This window comes from Canis aureus, chromosome 35 (genome assembly GCF_053574225.1).
Source record: "Canis aureus isolate CA01 chromosome 35, VMU_Caureus_v.1.0, whole genome shotgun sequence".
Classification (NCBI taxonomy): Eukaryota; Metazoa; Chordata; class Mammalia; order Carnivora; family Canidae; genus Canis; species Canis aureus.
Genome location: NC_135645.1, coordinates 30,277,788 through 30,284,743, shown reverse-complemented (window position 1 = coordinate 30,284,743; position 6,956 = coordinate 30,277,788).

Here is a 6,956-nt window from a genome sequence, read left to right as displayed (position 1 = left end):
CTTTCATTTTAAAAGTAATAAATATTATATTTACATGAGTTGGTTGGGGTTGCTACCTTTGCTTTCTACAAACCCATGCTGAATAAAAGTTAAATTACATCAAGAAAGAAAAAGCAAGTCAAATATTCAGGCTAAGACCTGGTTCCATAGTAGACTGACAAATTTTAGGAAGTGAGCCCTTAAGTCTCAAGAGCACCTGAATTCAGTCTATGAACATTCTGCTACCCCTTGGCTCATTGGACCTCAGATACATTCCCTCTTTCCCCCGCTTGGCTGAGTATCAAAAAACACTGACCCATCCAGGCTACATTTTCTTGAAATCTGTGTGATGTTAGTCTTACCAATGGCCTCATATAGGCTTAATTTGGCCAAAGAGAAGGACTAGCAGGGCCCAGAGGCATCTCTGACACAGCTCCTTCTACTAGACTGGCCTCATTGGTTCCATGTTCTAGTGAGGATCTAGATTCTTTGGCTCTGGAAACAATACGTCCTTTGCTGGTCTCTCCAAGCCATGGTAAAAGATTCCTGTTGTTGCTCATCTTGGGTTCTCTTTTTTTATTGTCTATGTAACAGATTCCTTGAATTGATTATATTTGTTTAAATATTCACAGTAGCACTTTTATAACTGGTTTGAATTAACCAATATAGTTCTTGGGACCAGAGGTAGACCCAAGACAAAAATCCTCAAGTTGAACTTCTGAGATTAATGATGCACCTGTTTAAATGGGATATTGTTAATCAGTGATTTGCAGGAGTATTATGATTATGCCTGTGGTTACTTGGAATGCCAGTCAGAAGCAAGACTTTAAAATAGGAGGTGTAACTCCGCTCGACCATTCACCATAGAAATAATGATGCAAGGTAGAATCACCACTTCTGCTGACATGAGAAAGCTTATAGGCAAAACAAGTCAGATCTTTGATGTCTCCATTCAAAATACAGGGAGCAAAAAGAAAGCTTCCAATCTAGATTTAAGAAAGTCCACTTCAAGCTTCAGGGAAGACATTGCTGTTAATCAGGGCTGAAATCTAAGGTGAACACATAATTGTTATATGTGTTACATAGAAGTAAGGGTATTGTTGGAGAAGGAGTAAGACTGCAGTACTGGGTGAGCATATCTGAGTGTAGGCACCCAAGCAAGCCTTAGAACCATTAAGCCCCAAATTTCCCTGAAATCCTTTGCAAGCAGAAGAAATCTGTTCTTCCTTCTCTGAGGCAACTAGGTATGTTAGTCACAGTCTACTGGAAACAGAAGACCTATTTGTGTAGGATTTTGAAGTTAATCTGATGATTAAGCTTCTTAAACATATGCCAGTATAAAGGGGGGGGGAAGGATATTGAGGCACTCTGGACTTGTAACTGTGGTAATCTTTATTATCCACATTATAAAAAAGCAAAAAGAAAAAAAATGAGATCTCAGTCAGGCCTAGGGTTACTCAATAGGAGCTCTACTTGTAGAAACAATCAATCATTTGGATTTATTGGAAATGCAGCCCAACTTCTTTTTCCACCAACTTCCAATATTGCCTATTGGTAGTTGCATTGGCCAAATCCAAGTAAAAGCCAGAAGTTAACAAGGAATGGTTGACCTATAAGAGCTAGCATCTAACACTATATGTAGGTAGCAGAGTGTGGAGAGTAGACCTGAAAGTGGAGGAGAGAAAATGTAGACTCTAAAGTATATTCTACTCCTCTTGCCAATTTTTATTCATTCCAGGTATTTACTAGAAGGAAAAATTTCTCAGACCAGAGAGACATTCTCTCATTAAAGGATAATGTTGCTCCTAAGTCCAGCTTGGAAGGTTCAGGAACTGAATAAAAGACGAGAGAGACACAAAATGGCATGGGGATCAGGGGACCAACGCGAAGCCACAAAGATCCTGAGCTCATAAAGGCTGCTGCTTTTATTAGGTGCATTGCTTAATCCTACATGTTGGAAGGACAGACCTCTACATTAGGTAAGTCTGGTAGTACAAAGAGGCAGGCTGAAAATAACTTCTAACAAACATCCCTCCCATACAGGGTGTACGAGGAAGTTTCAAGTATGATGAACAGTCTACTCTGGTGTTCCGGCTGGTTCCATCCTGCGTTCAGGACTTACTGTTCTTCTATAGGCAGAAACTTCCCTTTGTCACCCCATGGGATGCGTTTGTCAGGATCATATATTAACAGCCTCTTTTCTTAGATCTATTTATGATACAGCGGGCCTGTTTCCCACAGATAATCTCAAACACTATTATAACATTAACCATCACCTTTACTTTTCAGAAAAGGTAGCAGAGGATGGTTAAGTTAGAGCCATCAGTGCCCAACTGTGTACCTGGTCATTAAGCTTAACACAGATAATTAAACCTTTCTTCTTACACCAATTGTTCTATATTTTTACTCTCTGAGACCGTCTCTTCCTGCCTTCTGACAGCATCACTACTTGGCAGAATGATCCCAATATGTATTATTATAGTACCCAAGCCCTCGCCGGATCTGCCATTGGGCTGATGCAGTTTCTCACTGATGATTGTAACCAGATAAGGGATTAATAAGAGATACTTCAGTGACTTCTCTGGACGAGTCCCCTTTGCCCCTGTGGTAGAGTAGAAGACCAATTTTCCCTTCATAATTAGGGATAAGCACTTTGGCCAGTGGACTGATCTTATTCTTTACATCTGTTTCAGCATCACAGGTGTCTCAAAAGGCCTGGTGTAGCCTCAGTTACCTAATTAACAGAACCATGATCGTGTTCCTTGGTATAGGCACACTTCCTTTGGCCTCTGGTATCTGCAAACCTACCAAAGCCAGGCTGGAGAGGTGAGCAGCAAATGTTCAAGAGATGGATTATTAACTATATCAGTGAAAGGGGCCTCTGTTGAGCTTGGTTCCCAGACATGTACATTCTAACTGAAGAAACTGGAACCATACATTGGACAGCGTTATAACTATGGGGAGTAACTGAATCTTCCATAGGCCATCACACTATTCTATCAAATTCTTTTTTTCTTTTTTATCAAATTCTTTTTTCTCATAAGTTCATAGTAAGCCAATGAATCCCTCGCACATGAGCCCACTGTTATGTTTCTTTCACTTTAAAATGAGTTCTTTGTTTGCAGCCAATGATGTGTGTGATAACAAGGCCATAAATAAAGCATTATGTAAAATCCACTAATGGATGTTCTGGCACAAGTGTTCCGGACAGGAAGGCAGGTTCATACTTGGAATATGTACATATATTCTCACGAAGATGAATGACTGCCTTCCATCCAAGAGAAGGGGTAAAAACTAATCTAACTGTAACACCTATTGGAAGGTTGGGCAGGTGGCAGCCAGACCAGCCTTAATGAGGGAAAGCCTATGTGTTTTGAGCCAAGGTCTAGCCCGTGTCTCTTCTTTGTACGTGGCCCATTGAGGAGACAGTGGACTATTTGGACAAGGAGTCTGATCGACATCAACAGTATGGCCCATTTTGTCTACCCGATTATGGAGTCTCTGAAGTAGGTGCTTCTAGAAGGTACTTACATGGTACGTGATTTCTTTCCCTCTTTGCTCATTCTGTGATGCCCATTCATATCTTTCCTGATCCTCCTCGTCATAAGTATTCCAATTTTATTTTTTTGTTACAAGCAAGACAAGATCTAGCCACTATCCAAGAATTACTATAGATCCATACCACACCCAATTTTTCTTTAAATAAACAAATATTTATTTATGTGTTAATAACTAGATATACTGCTTGACATTTGATTAAGAAAAGATTTCTCCTTACTATTGTCTTCTATAGCCCCAAGTTGGGCTGTAATGTAGCAACTGTGTACTTCCTAGTGGTACCTGCTACCGTGCACACTCATCTGTAAAGCAGGCCTATTCTTTTTTTCCCTTTCAGTTAACTGGTTCTAAGGAACTTCCCTTGAGTTCCTATGTATGAATCGAGGAAGAAGTGGTGAAGCTGTAAGAGTAGGTATTTGCTAATTTGAGCCATCTGCTTGTGCTAATTACTTGCGCAATCTAGACCATTGATAGTTTGGTCTCTCATGTGCCATTTCCATTCATTTCGCAGTGAGATGCTTTGGTTAATCTACTATCATCATAGTTTTATGGGTATGCTAGGCTCAGTATATGATTGAAGGAGGAGGTATGGGTTCTAAGCTTATTCCAAAGTTGGGGCTTGCCAGAGGCTGCATTTAGCATCTGTATCTGCCACACAGATTTCCTTCATGATTTTTTATTGTTGTTATTGTTCTTTATTAATTATGCCACGTCATTAGGTACAGGTGGCAGAGCGGCTTACATTTCAGACTGGGTATGCTAAGAGTCTTCTCTTGCTCTGGGTTCCACTCAGCACTGACAGCATAATGGATTTACTGGTAAATGAGACAGAGCAGACAATACAAAATTTAGCAAAACCACAAAGCACTGAATTTGGCTTCTTTCTTCCTCAACAGCAATATAAAATATACTAAGTTATCTTTCACTTTAGAAGAATCACCCCAACATTCCACCAACACTAGAGGAAATCACTAATGTGGGAGCCTCTGAAACTTCTCAGGGCTCACGGCTTGTCCTCTGGCATACACTTATCTAATTAAAGCATGGAGGAGCTTGCTAATTCCTCTCCACCAGGATAGTTAGTAAAAAGTTCATATTGTAAAAAAAAAAAAAAAAGTTCATATTGTAAAAAAAAAAAAAAAAAAAAAAAAAAGTTCATATTGTTAGGGAAGAGTGATCAAGATAAATATAATACATTTGCTCCAATATTCCCATTTCCTAACCCTTTGGACTGCTTTCTCTATATAGTTTGTCAGGAAAGTTCTGGCACCTTAACTTGACTCTAGGCCATTGTTGAGTACAGGATTTCCTTATCCAACAAATCAAACCATTGAGGTTCATCCTAGGGGCTGGAACTAACATTTTAAATCCTAAATTCCAAGTAATTCCACACATAGCAATACATTTCACCTAAAACAACTTTGTATTCCATCCTCCCCTTTTTAAAAATACAGTGAAAAGCTTCCCCAAAATGGATTGGAGGAGATACCTCCAAGGATAAATAATTAAGAGTTTTTAAAAATTAGTATCTGGTTTCCTCAGACTGGGAGAAAATCTGATTTTGCTTCTACAGGGTGTTCAGGGGAAACTGAGAGAGTCCAAGTTTCTCAGCTCTGTTGAAATCTTCTAATATTCTTCAACTCACTATAATTTGGCTTCAGTCTTCATAAGGATGTTCATACACTCAACCAATATTTATTGACACCTATGTCTATAAGTACATTGGTGAATAAAACAAACCAAAATCCCTATTTCACAGTTACATTACAGTAGGAGAAGCAAATAACCTGATAAAGATAATATAAAATCTTATTAATTATTCTTTCTAAGAAGAAAATAATATGGGAAGGACCCTAGGTAGAACACATCACCGATAGAAAAATTGCAGTTTAGATAGGTTCTGGGTTGGGCACTCACTAAGAAGATGGCATGGCAACTAAGGACATGAAGGAATAGCCCATTGGGATTTCAGGGCGCTGAGCATCCCAGGTAGAGAAAACCTCAAGGGCAAAAACCCTGAAGCAGAAGTGTATTAGACTGGCTCTGTGAACAAAGGGAGGCCAATGGAGTTGGAGTGGAGTGAGCCAGGGGGAGAGCAGTCGGAAATGAGGTGAAAAGGGCCATATCTAAGAGCTTAACCCTAACCCTAACCTAACCTTAACCCTAAAAAGCCTTGTGGATCATTTTAGGAACTTTAGGTTTTAATCTCTGTAATAGGTTGAGGCTGGTTTGAGGGAGAGGGTATTTGGGAGGCAGGGAAATTAGGATATAGTTTTGGTAATATAGAATAGCCAGGCAGGTAGGTAGGTGATTGAGGACAGACATACCCAGTGTGAGTAAGAAACAGGTTTCAGTGAAGAAGTTTCAAACCTACAGGAAAATGAAATCCTTCGTTCTTTTTAATCCTTCTCCAATCAGATTTTTACCATTTAAACTACTCTTGTTAAGTCACCAATTGCCTGCATGTTCTCCATGCTCTGTCCTCTGCTATCCCATTTATTTAGATTTCAAACATTAGAACAATTTTGTATAGAGTGGATAGTCATGGTAGAAACATCAGTCTGAGTTTAGGAGCATATGTGCCAAGGCTTCTCTGAGAACACCAGCTCCTTACCACCAGAGGAGCTGGTTTTGGGGGTGGGGGCAGTGGGGAGGTGAGACCTGGGCTTCTAGGGAAGCACAGTCCCTTCAGTCAGGGAAGGACCCTACTCTCAGGCTCTTTGGTCCCTCAACCAAACCCTCTGCACTATTCATTAAACAACTCTGCTTTGGCCTTCCATGCTTGCAAGAAATAACAGTGGCTTTTGTTGTGATGGTAGCAATTGGAGACAGTTGAAAAATCGTCAAATTTTGATGTTTTAAAGATTTAAACAGCCATATTTATAGGAAAACATAATATGAAAAAGAGATGACTCACAAATGACTCTTGTATTTCTGACTGAGGAACTAGAGAATAGAGTTGCCCCTAGCTGGAATTTAAAAACCTGTATCTGAGTTTGAAGGGTAGTAACAGAGCTCAGACTTGGATGTACAAAGTGCAAAGTACCTATTAGTATCCCAGAAAAAAACATCTAGCATTTGAAGAAGTCTGGGCTGAAGATATAAATTAAGGTACAAACATGGGCACTGTCACCATAGAGTTGGGGCTTAAAGTACCACACCCAGATGAGATTATCCGCAAAGTGACTGTAGATATAAAAGACGAGATGTCCACACAAGGACTGAACTTAGAGTACTCTTAAGTTTAGAGATAAGAGAAATGAGAAAAGTCAACAAATGACACTGAGAAGGATAGGGAGGATTCTGCAGAAACACCAGGAGACTACTATCTCATAAGCCAATAAAAGAAAACACTTGGGAAGAAAGTGATTAATTCGGAAAAAATGCTTCTGAGAAGTCAAGATGAAGAAGGAGGGTTG